The 8,850-nt window shown below is 39.4% G+C and overlaps 1 long non-coding RNA gene across 1 annotated transcript in view; it reads right to left on the bottom strand.

Moving 5' to 3' along the window:
* Positions 1-5,209, bottom strand: part of LOC139025476 (uncharacterized) — a 46,589-nt gene extending 41,380 nt beyond the window's left edge. The window contains exon 1 of the long non-coding RNA XR_011477068.1: positions 5,132-5,209. This is a non-coding gene — a long non-coding RNA (uncharacterized lncRNA). The remainder of the gene's footprint in view (positions 1-5,131) is intronic.
* Between the last annotated feature and the right edge of the window lie 3,641 nt (positions 5,210-8,850).

Below are 8,850 nucleotides of genomic sequence, written 5' to 3'. Positions count from 1 at the left end.
TGGAGTCCCATAGGGCAGTGCACAATTGGCCCAGCGTCGTCCTGGTTAGGGTTTGGCCGAGGGGGTAGGCGTCATTGTAAATAAGAATTTGATCTTAGCTGACTGCCTAGTTAAATAAAGGCTTAATAAATAAATGTAATTGTCCCTTTTAGACCTGTACATGCCTCCTGTAAAACCCTATCATCAGTGAGCATGTACATGCCTCCTGTAAAACCCTATCATTAGTGAGCCTGTACATGCCTCCTGTAAAACCCTATCATCAGTGAGCCTGTACATGCCTCCTGTTAAAACCCTATCATCAGTGAGCCTGTACATGCCTCCTGTAAAACCCTATCATTAGTGAGCCTGTACATGCCTCCTGTAAAACCCTATCATCAGTGAGCCTGTACATGCCTCCTGTAAAAAGTTCACCCTAATATCTCAGTGATGCCATTACCACGTGCCTCCGTGTGTAAAACCGCTATCAGTCAGTACTCTTTTCAGTGCCATCAGATACCTCCCGTTCAACATGCGCTCCTGTATAAACCCTAGACTCAATGTAGATGAGTGCCTCTAATCACTGTAACCACACGTGAGCTGTACATGTCCTGTATAAAAACCCTTCCTATCAGTGGACTCTGTATCATGCAACCTCCTGTCTAAAACCCCTACCAATCCAGTGATCCATACATGGCCTTCCCATTTGCTAAAAAAGACCCCCTATCTCATGTATCATGTTACACTGTCCTCACTGTAGTAAAACCCTATACGTGATCTAGTGATGCTGAATACAATGCCTCCCTGGATAAAAACCCTATCATCAGCTGAGCCATAAGCTCCTGAAACAATGCCCTCTTCATCTTGAGTGTACATCCCTGTAAAACCCTATTCATGTCTAGTGTAGACCATTGGTACATGCCTCTGTTAAAACCCTCATCATCGAGGATGCCTCCGTACTATGCCCCTCTGCAAACCACTATCATCCTCAGTGATCCCTGTACATGCTCTTCTGTAAAAACCCCCTAATCATCAGTAAATGAGCCATAGCGATGCCTCCTGTAAAACCCTATCATACAGTGAGCCTTGTGTAACATTGACCTTCTCAATGATAATTTAATCCTATCATCAGTGAGCCATACATGCCTCCTGTAAAACCCTATCATCAGTGAGCCTGTACATGTCTCCTGTAAAACCCTATCATCAGTGAGCCTGTACATGCCTCCGTTAAAACCCTATCATCAGTGAGCCATACTCTGGAAATGTTGATGTACTTGTAGACTATATTGTTACAAACAACATATAACAATGTCAACAATATGTATTCTAAATGAACAAAGTCAATTGGTACTATCGAGAGGTCTGTTTACTATGAAAGACAATTAAATCCAAAGCTTCTATTAATGCCGTCAAGGGCCCTGTTTTCAATGTAACCTTTGATAATCCTATGTTAAATCTTTCAACGCAGGTGAACAAGGCTTTTGCTAAAACCCCAGGCTTCCGTCGTTCCATTGTCAGATCGTTTCGGTAAGTGTATGAATTCTTGTATGGCATACTGGCTTTATCCCATCTTCAATTTGACTGGCGCCTCTTATCTAGTCTGGTTTACTGTGTGCTGACCCTCTTTCGTCTGTGTATAATGGACAATGCTCTGAATGATATAATGATTCTCCCCCCTCAAACTTACTGTTTGCGAGTTAGAATAGTTTATTGTAAATACACAAGGTGCAATTTGGAAAATGTGGTTGTTGCATCAGCTCAGTTGTGTTTCGTTCGATTTTCTCTCTGCGCTTACTCCACGTGGCAAGTCAAGGGAGGTGGAAGTCTGCACTTATGTCTCCATACATGTATCAACTCCTCTCAAATCGACAGAGCTATGCTTATCGCGGTATCCAGCTAAAAGCAAGCTACCAGCACCAATCTCTCACCAGCATAATTTACAACCTCCAACTGAGCTTGATACCAGAAGCACATTGTCTAGTGTCAGTAAAGTGGAAGTAACGGCTCATCTCCGAGGGTGACGAACTGTCTCTAGGATGAGCGCAGCGCTAATTTTGGACAAATGCCCAGACTGGCTGGATCCTAGGTATCTCAGACCCAGTGTTTTTTCTCGAATGGGCTAGTAAATCTTACATATAGGATTGTAGTGCGTGAAGTCTATTATTAATATTTTGGTGTGGAATAAAACGAGTCCATCATTATGTTTCATATTGAGCCGAAATCCACAGGGGCCAGTGTGTGATTTCTGGGTCCCAGTCCTGTCCCACTGTTAATTCAACTGTCCAACGCATAATCTAGCAGATGCATAAATATGAGAGCAAAAGTCATCAGCTGTCACCACCACCCCTCCTGCAGCAAGCCTGTACAACACCTCTACCCCTCCTTTCCAAGCAAGCTGTCACCATCCACACGCGACTACCCCATGCCAGCTATGCAACCAGTTCGCTGCTGTCCGCCAATTCAAACACCTGACTCCTCCAGTCTAGTCTAAGTCGACACGGTGAACCAATAGGACGTTCTCTTCGCGCTACACTCTTTAGTCTCGTACTAGAACGTTCAACAGTATACTGCTATGCTCTACCAACATACTCCTGTTCCTTCTTCTATAAATTTGTTTTCTAAAGATCTGTAGTACTAGTCGCAAATGTTGCACCTCTGACGAGTACAGATATCTAGGCAGATACTCCATGCACTATTCCTGAGGCAAATTGCCTCAGTGCTAGACTAATTGTCCGTCCACATACTCATATGTTCCCTTGCTTCTAGATCCAGGGCTGGTGTGGCGTGAAGATCACAGTGTCTGCGTCCTAAGACCACTGCACATCTGCTCCAGTGACTAAATAGCGTTCATTCAACCCTACCCGTGTGAGCAAGTTATCCAGGCTTTCTTCACAGAGGACCGTAAATGCACGGCGGCGATCCCCTCATGCGTAGACCGCGTCTGTGGCCAGCTCTACTAGACCCCTGTTTGCGATACATGTCCACTGCTAATCACAGAATGTCAAGGCACTGAGAAATTATCGATCTCCTGCAAAGTAGTGCATAGAGTGCTATTTCAACTTTAATCCAGACGCCCAATGCTAATTTCCAAACTGTGCGCAGTGCGTGAATTGTGCGTTATGCGACAACGCGTCTAAGGCACTGCTCTCAGTGCCTGAGCGCACTACAATGACCCTGTTCGATCCAGGCTGATCACAACGGCCTGATTGAGTCCCATAGGGCGGCACAATTGGCCACGTCGTCCGGTGTGGCGTTTGCAGGGAGCCGTCATTGTAATAAGAATTTATTCTTACTGACTTGCCTAGATTAAATAAACGGCTATAGTAGAATAAATGGTAATTTTCCCTCTAGACCGTACATGCCTGTCCTGATAAACAACTCTCACCTCTCCCTCCTAATTCTATCCCATCCTAGCCTCCTGTACATGCCTCCTGTAAAACCCTATCATCAGTGAGCCATACTCTGGAAATGTTGATGTCCTTGTAGACTATATTGTTACAAACAACATATAACAATGTCAACAATATGTATTCAAATGAACAAAGTCAATTGGTACTATYGAGAGGTCTGTTTACTATGAAAGACAATTMAATCCAAAGCTTCTATTAATGCCGTCAAGGGCCCTGTTTTCATGTAACCTTTCATAATCCTATGTTAAATCTTTCGACGCAGGTGAAAAAGGCTTTTTCTAATATCGCAGGCTTCCGTCGTTCCATTGTCAAATCGTTTCGGTAAGTGTATGAATTCTCATTACTGRTTGACTAGGTTTCTGTTCTACCTTCTGTTATTTGACAATGMTGATGSTGATGATGATGATRATGATTTCTGAGGGTTGTCCATTTTCTCTCCTTCTCCTGAGTAGGAGTGGATCTATAGTTACCGACATGACCCTCGTGTTCGACAAGCAGTCTTCGGTTCCCAGCTCAAGCAGCGTACCAGCACTTCTCACCAGCAGTTTCACCTCCCTGAGCTTGATACCAGGAAGCATCAGTGCTGGTAAGTATTCATCTCCAGGTGCGGACTGGCCATCTGGCATTTTGGGCAAATGCCCAGATGGGCTGGTCMATTTTCAGCCCAGTGGGCCTGTCTAACGTGTTTTTCTGGGGGTAGAAATTATAATTATCTGGCTAATAATTTGGGGAGAAATGAGCCAATATGGGCCAATTTCTGGTCCTAGTCCGCCCCTGTTTCACTGTCACCGTACACATCTATAAGAGCAAAGTCAACATTTGAACAGAAACATGAAAAGACAATCCCCTTTTGTAATTTACTGAACAATATCTCTGTTTTTCCTACTTTTTCAGGGTCATCAACCACATCAGGAAGTGCTCCCCGACCCACTGCCTTCTCTCAGGCTGCCTTGCCTCTCAGTTTGGCTCTGTTAATGGTACAGCTGCTGGCTAGCTAATAGCCTGGGGCATAGCTGCTGTGGCTCTGCTAGCTGCTAGGCTAGCTAATAGCCTGGGGCATAGCTGCTGTGGCTCTGCTAGCTGCTAGGCTAGCTAATAGCATGGGGCATAGCTGCTGTGGCTCTGCTAGCTGCTAGGCTAGCTAATAGCCTGGGGCATAGCTGCTGTGGCTCTGCTAGCTGCTAGGCTAGCTAGCTAATAGCCTGGGGCATAGCTGCTGTGGCATTGGTTTAATAACCAATTAACGGTAGTTAATAGTTACAATAGTTTCTCATAGTTACAGCCTTAAAGCTAGAATCCTTAGTTGCTACACCYATTTTTTKACTTATAAATGAATTATATCTACCCATTGATTCTTGAAGAATATAACATATTCTTATATAATTATATAATTAACCTCATGAGTTTAGCTCAACTGTCGTACCCCATCAAACCCCAAAATATAAACTTGTTTTTACTCCAATGTTTCTAAACAATGCAAAACAAACACTGTATAGCTTTAAAACATTATTAAAACTATAATTCTGATATCATGGATTGTCAAGTCCTTGCATCCATAGCTCTGTCTATTTTATTTGACAAGGCAAGTCAGTTAAGAACAAATTCTTATTTAAAATGACAGCCTAGGAACAGTGGGTTAACTGCCTTATTCAGGGGCAGAACGACAGAATTTTACCTCGTCAGCTCGGGGGATTCGGTCTTGCAACCTTTCGGTTACTAGTCCAATACTCTCACCACTAGGCTACCTGCCACCTCTACACTCTAACCACTAGGCTACCTGCCTCCTCACCCCAAATTGACAGCTCTAATGCAGTTCCTAGGCTGTCATCGAAAAAAATAATTTGTTCTTAACTGATTTAAATAAATACAAAATATATATATATATACCTTGGCTGCAGGAAGGTACATTAACATAAATCCCATGTAGCCTTGGTTCGAACACTGGAATGTGAGATGTAATCTACACCTCGATTAGGTTATAATGATTTTTCCAAATTGAGCGTCAATATTTTCTATATAAACAACACACTCGTTCTGAACTTGTAACCCGAGAAGGACCGGTGTACTTTTCGTGCTTACCGATTTGACAGCTGATTTAGATTCAGCTACACCTCTGACACTGCCAAAACACCAGCTGTCGGCTGTCGCTGGTAAACAGGTGATTTGATGGAACACCAGCTGTCGGCTGTCGCTGGTAAACAGGTGATTTGATGGAACACCAGGTGTTGGCTATCGCTGGTAAACAGTTGATTTGATGGAAGGCCCTTATCTTACACGTTACTATTATTTAACACTTAACCTCTCACAGACATCAATTCATGATATATTCACACTTCCACACAATTTATCCGTCAAAATGTTTATAATGAAAATAACTAAAAGAAACAAAAACTTTCCTATTGTACAATTTTTTATTTTAATTTTTAAATGTATGTTTTTATTTGATCTAGTTTCCGCTTTAATTATTAAATGTTTTAACTATATTTAAATGTGTTATTTTGGGCATATCACTGAAGTGTCAAAGTGTCTGAGGGACTAATGTGGACCACTACAATGTTTTAAAACTGTTGTAGAGCCTCGCTTGGTTTGTACTTGTCTTGTTATTATTAAATCTAATATATTATGTAACACTCGTAGAAATAGATTTGTCATTTTTTTCATTACTGTTGGAATATATGACACTTTGGTCGCATGTAATGGACCTCTCAAAATCATTCTAGGGGTGAGTCTCAATAGTGTGTCTATATCCTTCTAGGGGTACATCTCAATAGTGTATTCTAATACGACCAGAATGGACTGCCCAACCCTTTAGAGCCTGGTTCCTCTCTAGGTTTCTTCCTAGGTTCCTGTCTTTCTCGGGAGTTTTTCCTAGCCACTGTGCTTCTACAGCTGCAATTGCTTGCTGTTTGGGGTTTTAGGCTGGGTTTCTGTACAGCACTTTGTGATGTCAGCTGATGTAAGAAGGGCTGTGAATAAATGTGATTGATCCCTCACTTTGTATTTGTTGTTTGTTTTCAGCTGGGTTTTTAACAAACATCATAACACTGAGGGTGTGGTTAAGGTCAGGGTTAAGGTAGTCTAAGAGTCACTTTTTGATTTTGGTTAGCTGTTATTCGGGTCTTGTAGGTGGAAACATTTTTTAAAAGGCGTAATGACGCTCGTGAATGGCAGTGGAAAAACGAGTCCAGCAAGTTAGAAAAAATTCCAAGTCTCATTTCCGTCATCGTACAAAACCCCCTCTGCCCAGGAGTTGATCATCTTTAGTTCTCAGATAAGAGGAGAGTTATTGTGCATACCTTCTCATCTGAGTAGTCTACAGTCCTAGCTGAAAACAACGTCTCTGATATTCTTCAGGTAAGAAGCAGCTTCTGTGGAATTTACTGTCATGATTGCTTGTTGAAATTGTATTTATATTTTCCTTCCTATTCTAGACATTTAGTAGTCCGAGACCTAACTATGCAACTGAAATCTCCATCTGTTTTTAACGGGATGCAATAGGTACAAACCCATAGATGTAGGCTAATTGTTGCCATCTGTTTTTTAATGGGATGCTATAGGTATAAACCATAGATGTAGTTAACTGTTGCCATATCTGTTTTTAATGGATGCTATAGGTAAAACCCATAGATGTAGTTTAATTGTTGCCATCTGTTATTAACGGGATGCTACAGTATAAACCCATAGATGAGGTTAACTGTTGCCATCTGTATTAATGGGATGCTATTGTATAAACCTATATTATTATTTCTATATTATATTTCTATAGTGGTGCAGAATTGTTATGTAGGCTTCACAGGCCATCAGATTCACAATTTAGAGAGAGAAGAGAGAGAGAGAGAGAGAGAGAGAGAGAGAGAGAGAGCGAGAGATGAGAGAGAGGGACGAGAAGAGAAGAGATGGGAGAGAGAGAGAGAGAGATGAGAGAGAGAGAGAGATGAGAGAGAGAGAATGATGGAGAGAGGAGAGAGAGAGAGAGAGTGATACAGAGATGGAGATGAAAGGGAGGGTTGTGGCGGCCCAGGAGAGAAAGAACAGGTTGGACTCTACTTCACATTGTTAAGATAACTACACACATGATCAATGACTAAGATAGACTACCACACGAATCACTGACTTTAAGATAATTACCACACTGAATCACTGACTTTAAGATAATTACCACACTGAATCAATGACTTTAAGATAATACCACACTGAATAAATGACTTTAGATTAATTTACCACACTGAATAAATGACTTTAAAATAACTACCACACTGAATCACTGACTTTAAGATATTACCACACTGAATCAATGACTTTAAGATAAATTACCACACTGAATAAATGACTTTAAGATAACTACCACACTGAATCAATGACTTGAAGATAACTACCACACTGAATCAATGACTTTAAGATAATTACCACACTGAATCAATGACTTTAAGATAACTACCACACTGAATCAATGAGTTTTGAGGCTGGTTAGGATTTACACCTTTAAAGGCCTTCTCTACACATTCAGAGGATGGGTCGTGCTTCACAAGCTGACAATAACTGTTGGCTGGTCTGGTAATTACAAGGCTAGAAAGGGGGCTAACTTTTGTTGAAGGAATTGTATATGGGGAATAGGTGCCTATGTAGTGCACTATACTGTATATGGGGAATAGGGTGCCTAAGTAGTGCACTACACTTCATATGGGGAATAGGGTGCCTAAGTAGTGCACTATACTGCATATGGGGAATAGGGTGCCTAAGTAGTGTACTATACTTTTAGAAGGTTAAATAAATTATTATAATACTTTTGATAATGATAATAATAATAATAATAACAATGATGATAATAATAATAATAATAAATAATCATAGTAATCATAATATTGATGATAATGATAATAATAATGATAATGATAATAATAATAAAAAATCATAATGATAATAATGATGATAAATATTATAATAATGATAATGATAATAATCATAATAATAATCATAATAATAATCATAATAATAATCATAATAATGATAATAATGATAATAATAATAATAATCATAATAATCATAATAATCATAATAATCATAATAATCATAATAATCATAATAATAATCATAATAATAATAATGATAATAATAATAATCATAATAATAATGATAAATATTATAATACTGATAATAATAATAATAATCATCATAATCATAATCATAATAATAAATTATAATAATCATAATAATCATAACAATAATAAGAATAATAATTTTAAAAAATTATTAATAATTAGAATATTTATACTAGTAATAATGATAATAATCATAATAATATTAACGATAATAATAATGAAAAAAAATATTCATTATAATAACGATAATGATAATGATAGTAATAATAATAATACAGTAATGTACAGTCATGTACAGTACTACAGTAATGCAGTAATGTGCAGTAATACAGTAATGTACAGTAATACAGTAATACAGTAATGCA

This window comes from Salvelinus sp. IW2-2015, unplaced genomic scaffold (assembly GCF_002910315.2).
Source record: "Salvelinus sp. IW2-2015 unplaced genomic scaffold, ASM291031v2 Un_scaffold2751, whole genome shotgun sequence".
NCBI lineage: Eukaryota > Metazoa > Chordata > Actinopteri > Salmoniformes > Salmonidae > Salvelinus > Salvelinus sp. IW2-2015.
Note: the sequence above shows the minus strand (reverse complement) of the source record. Positions and strands in the feature narration are given on the sequence as shown.